Here is a 14,700-nt window from a genome sequence, read left to right as displayed (position 1 = left end):
AAAAATGTATGAGGCATGCAAAGAGGTAGGAAAATATAACCCATGTTGAAAAGAAAATTAATAGAAATGATCATTAATTACACTGTGATAGAGTTATTATACAAGGACATTAATACAGTTGTATACCATATGTTCAAGATGCTATGGAAAAGAATAAGCATGTAAAGGAGAAAAAGAAGATATAAAAATGTCTGAATTAGATAAAACAGATAAAATTAGATAAAATCAGATAAAACAATGGCTAAGGTGAAAATTACACTGAATGAGATTAACAGCAAATTCGACATTGAAGAAGTCAATATCAGCAAACTGAATATGCAATGATAAAGACTCCAAAATCAAACATGGAGAAAGAGACTGAACTGAACAGAGCATCAGTATGCACAGCTTCAACCAGTCCAACATATATATATATATGTATGTTATGGTAGTTCCTAAAAGAGGTGAGAAAAACACATTTGAATAAATAATAAATAAAAATGTTCTATATCTGATGAACACTCAGATTCAAAAAGCTCAATGAATAAGAAAAATGATAAAGATGACACAAATATACACTAAATGCTTAAAACAAGTGCTAAGAAAAAAATTGAAAAGCATCTACAGAAAACAGACACCATTATGTACAAAGGAGTGAAAGTAAAATGTCAAAATTCATTCAAGAACCATGCAGAAAACAGTACATCAACATTTTCAAGTTCTGAAAGAAAAAAACACTGACATCCTAGAATTGCATTCCAAATGAAAATATATTTCAAAATGATGTAGTCTTTAATGCAAAAGAATTAAGTTAAACCCTACCCCACATAAAAATTACCTGAAAATGGACCACAGACATAAATGTAAGAACTCAAAATGGACAACACACACACACACACACATATATATATATATATATATATATATATATATATATGAACCAAAACTAAATGTAAGAAAGCATAGGTAAATCTTGGAGTAGACAATGACTTTGTAGTTAAGACACCAAAGGCCCAAGCACCAAAAGAAAAAAATAATAAAGTAATGAACTTCATCAAATTTAAAACTTTTAAAGGCTACCATCGAAGAAAGTGAAAACACAATCATAGAAGAAAATATTTACAATTCATGTAGTTAGAATATAACTACCTAGAATATACAAGCAATTCTTATTGTTCAATATGAAAAAAAATGGCAAGAAATTAGAATAGACATTTTTCCAAAGAAAATATGCAAAAGCAAATAAGCAAATGAAAGGATACCCAGCACCATTAGGGAAATGTACAACCTCAGTGAGATACTACTTCACATCTATTAAGATGGTTATAATCAAGAAGATAATAATAAGTTGGCAAGGATGTGGATCAATAGGAGCCCTCACACACTACTGGTAGGAATAGACTACAGACCTAAATGTAACAGCTAAACCTATACAACTTCTGGAAGAAAATATAAAAAGCTGCTTGGCAGAGACTTTTAAAATTAACTAGCTCTCTCTGCCTCATGCTCTCTTTTTTCTCTCTCCTCTCAGAAATAAATCAGACTTAAAAACTTTGTCTCATGCTGGGCGTGGTGGTACATACCTGTAATACCAGTTGCTCAAGAGGCTGAGACAGGGGGATTGCAAGTTCAAAGACAGCCTCAGCAAAAGTGAGGCACTAAGCAACTCAGTGAGACCCTGTCTCTAAATAAAATACTAAATAGGACTGGGGATGTGGCTCAGTGGTGGTATGCCCCTGAGTTCAATCCCCAGTACCAAAAACAACAACAACAAACTTTGTCTATTCTATATTCATTGTTATGGAAATGGAAAGGTAAGCTGACAGACTAGGACACAGTATTGGCAAAACATCTCTCTCTCAAGGGAATGATATCTAGGATATACAAATGATTCTTACAACTTATTAATAAGAAAAATCACCCAATTTGAAAAGATGGGCAGAAGATTTTTTTTCTTCACCAAAGTAGATACAAATATGGTGAATGTGCACATGAAAGGATATCCAACGTAAGTTGAAATGTAAATCAAAACTGCAATGTTATTACACATACAGTAGGATGGACAAAATTTAAGACTGATCATAACAAATGTTGACAAAGATGAAGACTATGGTATCTCTCTTAGAACTGCAGACTATAACATGTAGTACAAACAATGGCACAAACTGTTAGAAAACTGTTTGGCAGTTGCTTTAAAATCACATCTGTCGAGATATTTACTCCAGAGAAATAAAAGCATACATCCACACTGAGACTTGTGCACAACTATTCATGGTGGTTTTATTTGTAATAGTCAAAAAATCCCCAATGTTGGACTGTGGGAACATGTCTGTCTTACATGCCTCAGAACCCTTATACTCATATTAACCATATAGTAGGCATTTGATTACTAACTTTTACATGAATGTAGAGACTGATTTTTTTTACTGTTAATAGAGCTTCTCTTTTATTAAATATAACAGACAAAAGAAAATCACGTATAGCACAATGAATTATCACAAAGTAAACATATCCACTGAACCCTAACCCAGGTCAAGAAACTGGACATCAAATGCACCTTCATGAGCCCTTTCTTATTGCTCCCCCAATTATTCCCTCCGCTCCCCCAGAGTTAGGCACTATTTTAACTTCTAATAACAAGGATTAGTTTTGCCTGTTTTGTTACTTTATACAGTGTAATCATACACATGTGATCTTTGGTATGTGGCTTTTTTTAGCTCCATATGTATTTTTATAAGATTTATCCAAGTTGTTGAATGTGAATGTACTTCTTATTTTCATTGCTTAATAATTTTCCACTGTATAAATATAACCTGGTTTACTTAAAAAAAATCCCCAATGTATATCAATAGGAAAATAGATAATAAATTTTGGAAACATACTTAGCAAGAATAAAGAACTATTGATAATAGCAAAAACAGGGAGATTCTGAATGAAATAAACTAGACAAAAAGTAATATGCATTGAAAATTCTTTTTTTTTTGTACTCCCTAGTACAAATATCCAGGGGTGCTCTACTGCTGAGCTACTCCCCAGCCCATTTTATTTATTCATTTATTATTAATTTTTTTTTTTTGCTATCAGAGATGGAACTCTTGGGAACTCAACCACTGAGCCACATCCCCAGCCCTCTTTTGTATTTTATTTAGAGATAGGTCCCACTGAGTTACTCAGGGCCTCGTTAAGTTGCTAAGGTTGGCTTTGAAATCCCAATTCTCCTGTTTCACCATTCTGAGCTGATGGGATTACAGGTGTGTGCCACCAGTTTAGTTTTTATTTTGAAACAGAGTCTGGCTCAGTTCCCCACATTTACCTCAAACTTGTGATCCTCCAGCCTCAGCCTCCTGAATATCTGGGATTACAGACTCTGCCACCACCTTCCAGCAGATTCAGTTATATTTAAAGGTAGAAAGTTATAAACCAGGTGAATCCTAGTAAAGGTCTTAGTAAAAAAAAATAATAAAAATAAAAGCACTATGCTTGGTCACAATATGGTAAGTCAGAAAATGACAACAAATACCCATTTTCTGTCAGGTTGACCAGAACAGTATCATTTCTCAATGGATTTCAAAGGGTCTCCCTCCCTCCCTCCCTTCCTTCCTTCGAGTTTTGGCGCGTGTGTGTATGTGTGTGTGTGTGTACATCATCTTCTGTGCCAGTGTAAGAGGTTTAGGCAATGGATCAACCTTTACACCTGTGCTGAAGGACCCCAATCTGGGATCTATCTCCAAGGGTGGAGGTGACTCTAGATCCTCATTATAATCCCGAGAGTGGGAACTCCTAAAAAAATAAACAGGTCTTTCTTGGTAACACCAGTTTCCTCCTTGGTAAAAGTTAGTGTAGTGGGGGGGGGGGGGGGGTGGAAAGGGCACTACCCTGCCACAAAATAAATGCTAAAATGTATTTTGGTACAAATTGTAAACACTAAAGAGTTAAAAGTAAGAGATGAGTCTTGGGATTTGAGCTAGACCTGGATAAGTACATAGGATTCAGATTCTAAAAAGAGAATAAAAGGCAAGTGAATTAAACAGCATAAGAAAGACTCAGCAGAAAGAAGTATGTTTAAAGGACAGTAAGGACACCTCATTTTGCTAAGAGGAAAGGATTCTATAAAGGATGACATATTTGTGTGCTTAGGTCAGATTATGAAATTCCTTGAAAATCAAGCATAAGGATTTAGACTTAATAGAATAAAAATGCAGAAAATATTAGACTTTAAGTAAAGGGATCATATAACTTAAGTGGAATTTAAACAAGTATCTTGCCCTTAAATCCAGGGAAGATGGAGGTTTAGGCTGGGCATGACCAGTAGGGCTGAGGCACTCCCCACAATTAAAAAGTCATGTTGAAGTGTACTGTACTAATGGAAGTGAGTCATATACAAGGCAAGGTCTTCTGCCAGCATCTACTGTTTGTCTAGCCCTGAAATATTATTCCACTTTCAACTGTACAAAGAAAGAAACTCAAACATCTGAAATTGCCACTAATATATGGCATATATATGAGTTCCTGTTTCTGGTTCTGCCTAATTTACCTTGGCATTCTTTTCACGGAGGTCAAATATTTGGTGTGTTGAAATAAATGCAGAACAGATGTTGGGGACTTGTGGCCTGCACATCTCAATTTCCACAGTGCACTGTTGGGCTTTATACATTTAGTTTTCAGAAATATAAATTACTTCCTTACTAGAACAGCAGCAGAAGTAAGGAATATAGCCAAAAAGATTGTAGTAAGAGTCAGAAGTCTAATTGTGTGACTATAGGGAAATCATTAACTTTTCTGAGTCTCAGATATTTCATCTATACAAATATGGGGTCAAAGTTAAAATTTTATAATTCACTTTTTAAGAAGAAAATGAGATAATATATGAAAGATTGCCCATTTATGTGGTTTAAATAATTAAACAGCAAAATCCTGGCAGTTACAGCCAATATAGACAATTGACAAAGCAACAAAAGTCTTGGCAATAAATGCTTTCATCACTAAGAAGACATTTTTAGATAGTGCATACTCTGGAAACTGTTCTCTTCTCACTGAAACAAAGTAAGGCTGATAACATCCTCCAAAAGTGTGCTTGGAAGATCACAAGCACCTCTTGGAGGAGACAGGGAGAGTGGAGGAGAAAATATGTTCTTCGGGATAACATATAGTCTACCAGAGCATACACTGAAGCAAAGAAAACCCTCCTGAATCTTCAGCATTTTAACTGATGCATGCAGTATAAAATTAGAAACAGGACCATAAACACTATTATGAAGACTATACTCAGTGGGGGACACTGAACAAATATATATGGGAAAGTAAATTCTCTGTGATTAGCATGAAAGCTCAGTCTTACCCAAATCCAAATGAAATTTGAAATGGTTTGGAATACATAAGGAGGATCAGTGAATGACATCAAACGCAAATGATGAAATAGAGAATCTGAACATGATCTTTCTCTTATTTCTCACTGATCCCTTAGAACCACCAATAGAAATATAATATTAACTCTACATGTAAATTAAATTTTCTAGAAGTCATATTTTAAAAAGTAAGACAGATGAGCTTCATTTAATAATACATTTTACATAATTCAATATATTCAAAATGACATCCTTTTAACTTGTAATCATAATAAAAATATAACTGTTATTTTACATTCTTCATAATAAGTCTTTGATATCTGACTTATGGCACATCTCAGTTCAAACTGGGCACATTTAAAGACAGTCAAAGCATAAGAAAGTAGGGATTGTAAATTAACACTAGGCCATATCATATACTTGCACTTATTTTAAAGAAAAGCCAAGTTTAATAGTATGTTTTAGGTTTTAAAATATTTTTGGCCAACCTCTCTTGGTACTTACTCAGAAGTGAGAAAAGATGATTGAAGGTATCTCAACATCCCTCTTTTTTTTCACTCAGAGGTTAGGATTTCTGTTGCAGTAGCTAGGGATTGCATTGTCATTTCAGATGAATGTCAAGTCTGTAATCAAAAAGTGTAAGTCATCATTAGGTTCCTACACTTGTCATTCTTTTATTATTTTTGTTGTTATCTTAAATATATTTACTTCTTGACAAACATAAAGAAATAAAGAATTATATTTAAATGGATAATAAAAAAATTTGACTGCATAAAATCCCTTTTCGTTTTAGGTAGACCTACTGGTACAAACAAATCACTTGGGTGGTCTATTTTTCTTTGGTAACAGGGATTGAACTCAAGGGCTCTAGACCACTGAATCACATCTCCAGCCCTATTTTGTATTTTATTTAGAGATAAGGTCTCACTGAATTGTTTAGGGCCTTACTTTTGCTGAGGCTGGCTTTGAACTCACGATCCTCCTGCCTCAGCCTCCAGAGGCACTGGGATTACAGGCATGAAGCACTGCACCCGGCACCTGCTCTGTTCTCTTACTTAACTGCAACTGTGTTTTCCTTGGTAGATTACTTCTTTGCACCAGGGTTTCTTGATAGAACTCTATTGGTACTTTGGTTTGGACTATTCCTACTAGCTGAAGGTTATATACTATCTATGGGCCTGGCCAAAAAATGTTAGTAGTTTCCTCAGTCATGGTGAAACAACAACAAAATGCCCCCAGGCATTTCTAAACTTCTCTTGAAAAGACTAGTATCACTCTCCCAGTTTGAGAGTCACTGCTTGAAATGTTAGTTAAACTCTGATCATTTAACAAAGCACCTTTAGTTGTAAGTATCCTATATTTTGTAGTTTGCAAGTATTCTGTATTTTGTAATTTCTCTTATCAGCTAAAAAGAAAGGATTATAAAATCAACATTTAAGGCTGGGCTTCATGATGCACACTGTAATCCCAGTGGCTCTGGAGGCTGAGGCAGGAGGATCTTGAGTTCAAAGTCACCATCAGCAATTTAGCAAGGCCTTAAGTAATTTATGGATTTCCTATCTCAAAATAAAAAAAATGTAAAAAAGGGCTGGTGATGTGGATCAGTGGTTAAGCACCTAGATTCAATCCCCTGTGCCCATCCTCCACAAATCAACATTTTAAAAACCAGAATCACTAAAACATCAAAGAAACTCAAAGGCCCTTGTAAACACAACTGAATTTGCTTCAAAGGTTTTTTTGCTTTTTGTTTTCCACTTCAAGTTAACACTACCTTTAAAAAAATCACATTTTTGAATTTATTTTTTCTGACCTCTAAGAGGGATCTTACATTTTTCTACTTTCCTTTCCAAGACTATTCCCTCTTTTGCACTGTGTAATCTTGAATTTAAATCTGAACTAGTTGCATTGTGTTAATAGTCAAATTATGATACAATTTGAATTATTGAAATGCATATGGAGGGGTTTCTTTTCTTATTTTTAGTGAAAACTCACGTTTTTAAAATTAGCACCTAGGGAACTATAGGTGGAGACTTTACATATTAGAGTCATCAGCATGATAATTGTAATTAAATAAACACAAATCAGTTCATGATAGCTGATTTCATTTATTATTATAATCAGCTTTCTCCTCTATAAAACAGCACAATTAGTCCTAAATTGACATTCACTAATTGTATATTAGAGTTTCAAGGAAAACAATGAAGAGTTAGTGACTATCATAATGTTTGAGATGTGTTTTGACATCAGTAATTATTATTATTTTTAAGATGGGGGTCTTGCTATGTCGCCTAACCTGATCTCCAACTCCTGGACTCAAGCAATCCTCCTGGCTTGGCCTTCTGAGTAGTTAGGACTACAAGTCACCAAACCAGCCCAGTAATTACTGTTTAGTAGATCTCTTTTTGGACACTAAAATCACTACTAATATGATTGTATATGTTTGAAATTGGTTTTATGAGCAACATACAGATTTGATGCAATTCCCATCAAAATACCCACAAATTGGTGTGAATATACTTTGTATACAACAAGAGATATGAAAAATTGTGCTCTATATATGTAATATGAATTGTAATGCATTCTGTTGTCATATAAATTTAAAATAATAATAATAATAATAATAATAAATATCATTTTTCCAGAAGTAGAAAAAACAGTCCTGAAATCCATTTGGAAGAATGAAATATTCAGAATAGCCAAAACAATTCTAAGTCAATAAAGCAAGCTGGAGGCATCATCACAATACCTGACTTCAAATTATACTACAAAGCTATTGAAATAACCACTGCATGGCTCTGTCATAAAACCAGATACATAGACCAATGGGAAAGAAGAGAAGACACGGAAAAAGATCCAACACAGTTAACAGTCATCTGATTCTTGACAAAGATGCCAAAAACACATTGGGAGAAAAGACAGGCTTTAAACAAATGGTGCCAGAAAAATTGATTACCCATATGTAGACAAATAAGACTAGACCCTGTACAAACTTGAAAGAGATCAAAAGCCCAGGAATTAGACCAGAAACTATGCAAATCCTTGGAAGAAAATATAGGTTTGAGACTCCAGCATATAGGTACAGGCAATGACTTTCTTATTAGAACTCCTAAAGCTCAGAAAATAATGACAAAAGTTAATAAACAGAATGGCATCAAATTAAAAAGCTTCTGCACACAAAGGAAACAATTGGTAACATGAAGAAAGAACCTATGGAATGGGAGAAAATATATTTGCTAACTACTCTTTTTTTCTTTTTTTAAAGAAAGCGAGAGAGAATTTTTTAATATTTATTTTTTAGTTTTCGGTGGACACAACATCTTTGTTTGTAATGTGGTACTGAGGATCGAACCTGGACTGCATGCATGCAAGGCGAGCGTGCTACCGCTTGAGCCACATCCCCAGCCCTGCTAACTACTCTTTTGACACAGGATTAATATCCAGACTATATAAGAAACTTTAAAAAACTTAACACCAAAACCTCAAATATCCTAGCTTAATTGGGCAAATGAATTAAACAGATACTTCTCAAAAGAAGAAATAAAAATGGACAACAAATCTATGAAAATGTTCAACATCAATAGCAATTAGGGAAATGCAAATCAAAACTACAGTGAGCTTTCATCTCACTCTAGTCAGAATAGCAGCCATCAAAAATATGAATGATATGGGGCTGGGGTTGTGGCTCAACAGCAGATTGCTTGTCTAGCACGTGCAAGGCCCTGGGTTCGATCCTCAGCACCACATTAAAAATAAATAAATAAAAATAAAGGTATTGTGTCCAACTACTTAAAAAAAGAATATGAACAATAATAAATGCTAGAGAGAATGTGGAGAAGGGACACTTTTTTCTCTGTTGATAGGATTGTAAATGAATATAACCACTATTGAAATCAGTATGGAGGTTCCTCAAATGACTAGGCAGGAAACCACCATATAACCCAGGTATACAACTACTCAATGTTTATCCTAAAGAATTAAAGTCATAATACTAGAGTAGTACATGCATACCCATGTTTATAGCAGCACAATTCACAGTTGCCAAACTTTGGAACCAAACTAGGTGCTTATCAAGGATGAATAAATAAAGAAAATGTGGCATATACACACAATGGAGCTTTATTCAGCCATAAATGTGAATTATGTCATTTGCTGGAAAACGGATGAAACTTTAGAACATTCTGTTACACAAAATAAGCTAAACTCATAAAATCAAGGGAGCATATGTTTTCTCTCGGATGTGGAAACAAGAGAGGAAAAAGGAAAAGAAAAGTGAAAATCAAAAGGAGATCAGTAGAGTGTAGGAAAGGGACCAGGAGAGGGAGGAACGAATGGAAAATACTGTGGAATGATATTGGCCAAACTATAGTGTTATATTGTGCATGTGGAAATATGTTACGACAAATACTGCCATGATTTACGACTATAATGTATCAACAAAAAAATGGAAAAAATAAAAGAAAGCAAACAAAAGAACAAAATTGCTTTCATGTATATATGTATGTATGTACGTATACAGCCTAGCCAAACATCTATTGTGAGCATAAACATTAATACTCTGGAACAGTGATGAGCAAATCATACCTGTCAGCCTGACACTGTTTTTTTTTAAATTGTTCTCTTTATTCCTTTTTTCTCTTTCTTTCTTTCTTTCTTTCATTCTTTCCCCCCACCTTCTCTCTCCCTCCCTCCCTTCTTTCTTTCTTTCTTTCACGGTGTCCAACAATAACACTTGCGTTTGTAAACAAAGTTTTATTAGAATACAGAAGCTTATATTATTTACCCACAGTCTAGGCTGTTTTTGTGCTACATTGGCACTTGAGTGGCAATGAAGACTTGCCTACAAAGTCTAATATATTTATTATCAGTCTCTTTTCAGGAAAAGTTTGTTGATCCCTGATTAGATTATAGATTAAAGTCAGCAGAATAAATACATAAACATTTCTTTTCTTACGACTAAAATTGGCTGTATGAAATGAGATAAATGATCTATTAATTGCCAAGATAAATGTCCCTTCCCTATAGAAAGTGTGTATTCAGGACTAGAAATCTTGGCACTGTGTCATGTCAAATGTAGGAAAAAAACCTGGCAGTTCATTTTGATGAGACTTAAGAAATTTCTTTTCCAGGGCATTTTGAGGTGTATCTAAACTTTGTAGATAATACAGGGAAGAATATTGTAATCTGCAAATAGATTATGTTCATTATTAGTTTGTAATCATTTCACAACTATCATATAATATTAAAGCATCATAAGAGACTGCCTATCATAATAGAAACTTTTATGACTCTAGCCATTAACTTGTATTTTTCTAGTTATTGTAGACCCATACTTTTAAGCTAGTGCTATTGGTAAAATATATGATTATTTAAGTCTGATTGCCTTACTAATTTTGACCAGTTTATTTTTCAGATATCCATTTTGGGGTTTACTCTTTCAATTAATTTTGGGTTCCATGGGCAATGAAATTGTTGTTGAGTATGTAAGATGTTGCAGTTTCTATGTAAGTTCACCTAAGTGCCTCTACCACTATTGATGGGCAAGGATATAAGTAATTTAGTACTTTTACTTGAAACTGTTATAGATCTACTGTACTGGATTTGTTTTCCTGACACAAAAGTATATAAAACTAGGAAAACTAAACATTTTCAGGTATTAATTTCAGACATGACTGTAGGCCTGGTGCACAAAACACAATTAGGGAGATGAAGCTCAAGTAAGATGGAGGTCATACTGAGTTAAGGAGAAAATTATCAAAGTGCAAGATTATCATAGTGGTTGGAATTTTGTGGACAAGAATGTCTGAGCTATTTATGGTGGGTGCAATGTGATTATGTGTGTGTGTTAGAGAGAGAATACTAAAAGCCTGGAGGAAATTCATTTTTCATATGAATGTACCAGATGAGACTCTTTAAGGCTTAGCAGAGTTTGACTGCTATAAAGGAGACTGAAGATGATGCTAAATGGCAATGTTGGAAGAAATTAGGTTTCCAGCAGAGTCAGGTTGCAGCAGCTTCACTAATATATCAGGTACTTAATTAAGAGTTCAGAAATAAGCCTTAGCAAAAAGAACCACACACAAAAGAGTAAAGGGAAAAAGGTAGACCTAAATTTGAAACCAAAATTGATTCATGCTGAAAATGTATGTGGCAGCCAGAAAGGAAAAAGAAAAAGAAAGGTGTGTGTGTGTGAAAGGAATCTGACGACAATCAAAGGGAGATCAGTAGAGGAAAGGGATCAGGGGAGAGAGGAAAGCAGGTAAAAGAGAAATACTCGAGAACGATATTGGCTAAGTTTTATCACTGTATTGTACATATGCATGCAAACATAACAACAAATCCCACCATTATGTACAAGTATAATGCACCATGAAATATGGAAATAAAGAAAAATACCAAACCTAGTGAGGCGCGGTGGAATATGCCTATAATCCCAGTGACTCAGGTGCATGAAGCAAGAGGATCACGAGCTCAAAGCCAGCCTTAGTAAATCGAGGTGCTAAAGCAGCTCAGCAAGACCCTGTCTCTCAATAAAATACAAAATAGGTCTGGGGATGTGGCTCAGTAATTGAGTACCCTGAGTTCAATCTCTGGAACCAAATAATAATAATAATAGTAATACCAAATCTAATATGATCAAAACAATTCACCAGTAATTAGCCTGCATGACAAATAAAACAGAATATCCTTTATAGGAAGACAACATAATCCAGACTTCCTATGATGTATCATCTATAAATGACCAGAATATAATTAAAAAAAAATTTTTTGGTACCAGGGATTGAACCCAGGGGTGCTTAACCATTGAGCCACAACCTCAGCACTTTTTTGCATTTTATTTAGATACAGGGTCTCACTGAGTTGCTAAGTGCATCCCTTAGTTGCAGAGGCTAGCTTTGATCCTCCCGCCTTAGCCTCCTGAGTTGCTGGGATTATAGGCATGTAGAATATCATTAAATTTTGCCAGAATGCAAAGAAGATAGAAAAATGAGAACCACAAGAGAAAATATCACATATAAAAAAAGTTCCATGAGCTGACCCAGAAGTTAGGATTAGCCGAAAAAAAATTTAAATAGTTTTAATAACTAATTTCAAGGAGTTAAAGAAAAGCTTAATCATAATGAATAAGTAGATATGGGTGTCAACATATAAATGAAAAAATTCTTTTAAAAGAAATAAAAAGTATAGTATTTGAAATGAAAAATTCATGAAACAAATCTATCATCAGATTGTATAGTGCAAAAACAGCAAAAAGTTAACTTGGAGATAGACCAATAAAAATTATCTGGTCTAAAAATCAGAAAGAAAAAAATAGAGACTTGGTTACTATCAGTACAAAGTGACCTAACATACATATAATTAGATTTCTAGAAGAATAGACGCATAAATTGTACAGAAAAAAATATTTAAGACAATGATGGCTAAAATTATCCCAAATTAACAAAAAAGATGTTAACAGATTTAGGAAACTCAGTGAATACTAAGGTTAGTTACAAAGCAAATCACACCTAGATGCATCAGAGTCAACTGTAAATAATCAATTAGGAGGAAAAAGGTCTTGAAGGCAATTAGAAAAAAGTGGTGTGTTTTACATTGGTAAAAATGACTAAAATGATAGCTGACTTCTTATCAGAAATGAGAGGTTAAAGTTAATGGAAAGGTTTAAGGTGCTAGAAGAAAAAAACTGCTAATCCAGGATAAATAAATACTCTTCAAAACTGAAAGCAGAATAGACTTTTTCAAATAAATAAAAAGAAAATTCAATACCAATAGATCTCTACTATTAATGCTAAAAGAACCTCTTCAGGATAAAAGGAGATGATCCATCAGGTAGAAACAGATGCACTGTGTGCTTTAGTTCACTGTGTAATAAACTTAATGGTTTAATATAAAAATTCTTTGTTATTTCTCCTTATTCTATGATTTGGCTTTACATAACCTGATGGGTCCTTTGCTCTAGGTATTTATTACTGCTTACGTGGTTTCCTTTAGCAGGAATTGTTTAACCAAAGGTAGAACTGACAAAATAGCTTCGTTTACATGTCTGCTAGCTCAACTGGTTGGGTCAGGCTTATCTCTTCAAATGCTTTTAGTCATTCAGTCATTCTAAAATTTTTTATTTGTTGATTAGATTTCTAGAGGATAATAGTAGAATGTATACACCTTCCCAGGGTGTTATGTCTAGGATTGGCATGGAATCACTTTCACCAAAAATATATTTTGTTCATTAAAACAAGACAAAAGACCAGCCCAGACTCAGTGGGTGGGAAAATAGATATTACTTCATAATGAGAGAAGCAACATGATACAGGAATGTGGAGAATTTGGGGTAGATATTTTTAAAGACAATGCACCATAAACAGAAATGAAAAGTACTAGAAATAGTAAAATGTAGGTAAATATAAAAGGCAATATGTATACATATTTATTCTTTTAATTTCTTGGAAACATGACTAAGGTAAAAAACATAGGGTATACAGCTGTAATATGTATGACGACAAAGCACAAAAGACTTGGGGAAATGTGAGAAAGTATCACAATTTAAACTATGAAAACTGTGATAAATTAAAGAATGCATTTCATAATTCCTGGAAACATTGCTAAAACAATAATGTAAAGCAATACAGCTAAAAGCTAGTGGATAAATTAAATAAAATTTAATTTTTATTTAATGTAATTTTATTTAATTACATTAAATAAAAATACATCATTAATAGTAAGACAAGAAGAATGCAGAGGCTATACTAACATCAGATGAATTTAAATTCAAGATAAAGAGTTTTATAAGAGATAAGAAAGACATTTCATAATACCATAATGTGTTTTTTAAGAACACAGAAACATGACACCATACAACCAAACATTTATATGCCCCAAATATATGAAAGCTGACAAAACTGAAGAGATAAATCCATACTTTGAATTTTTAACAGCCTTTTAACAACTGATAGTAACAGTATAAAAAATCACTAATGATACACAAGAGTCTGAACAAAACTATCAACCACCTTAACCTTATTGACATTGACTGACAATGCCCAACAACTCCAGAATATATATTCTTTTCTAGTCCTCATGAAAATTTGCAAGATAGGTTATATTCTTGGCAAACTAATCAGTTTCAAAAAATTTTAAATATTGAATATCAGTTTGTTTGCTGATCACAGTAGAAATAAATGGGGTATTCTTTAATAAAACTGGTCATTAAATAAAAGCCCTGCAAATCATCAATAAACAGTGTTTTAGTTATCTATTGCTATATTTTTTAAAATTCCAAAATTTAGTGGCTTTAAAAAATAACCATTTGCCAGGAGTGGTGGTGCACACCTGTAATTCCAGTGGCTCAGGAGGCTGAGGTAGGAGGATCGAGAGTTCAAAG

The 14,700-nt window shown here is 33.8% G+C and overlaps 1 protein-coding gene across 5 annotated transcripts in view; it reads right to left on the bottom strand.

The window, feature by feature from the left end:
- LOC144256943 (transport and Golgi organization protein 1 homolog) overlaps positions 1–14,700 on the bottom strand; it is an 88,195-nt gene that overhangs the window by 35,817 nt on the left and 37,678 nt on the right. For all 5 annotated transcript variants that reach the window (XM_077802845.1, XM_077802840.1, XM_077802844.1 and 2 more), the window contains one exon: positions 5,829–5,947. The gene's annotated coding sequence lies outside the window, so the exon portion shown is untranslated. The remainder of the gene's footprint in view (positions 1–5,828; positions 5,948–14,700) is intronic.

This window comes from Urocitellus parryii, chromosome 9 (genome assembly GCF_045843805.1).
Source record: "Urocitellus parryii isolate mUroPar1 chromosome 9, mUroPar1.hap1, whole genome shotgun sequence".
Taxonomy (NCBI): Eukaryota; Metazoa; Chordata; class Mammalia; order Rodentia; family Sciuridae; genus Urocitellus; species Urocitellus parryii.
The sequence above is the reverse complement of the archived record's forward strand: the minus strand, read 5'-3'. Positions and strand labels throughout refer to the sequence as shown.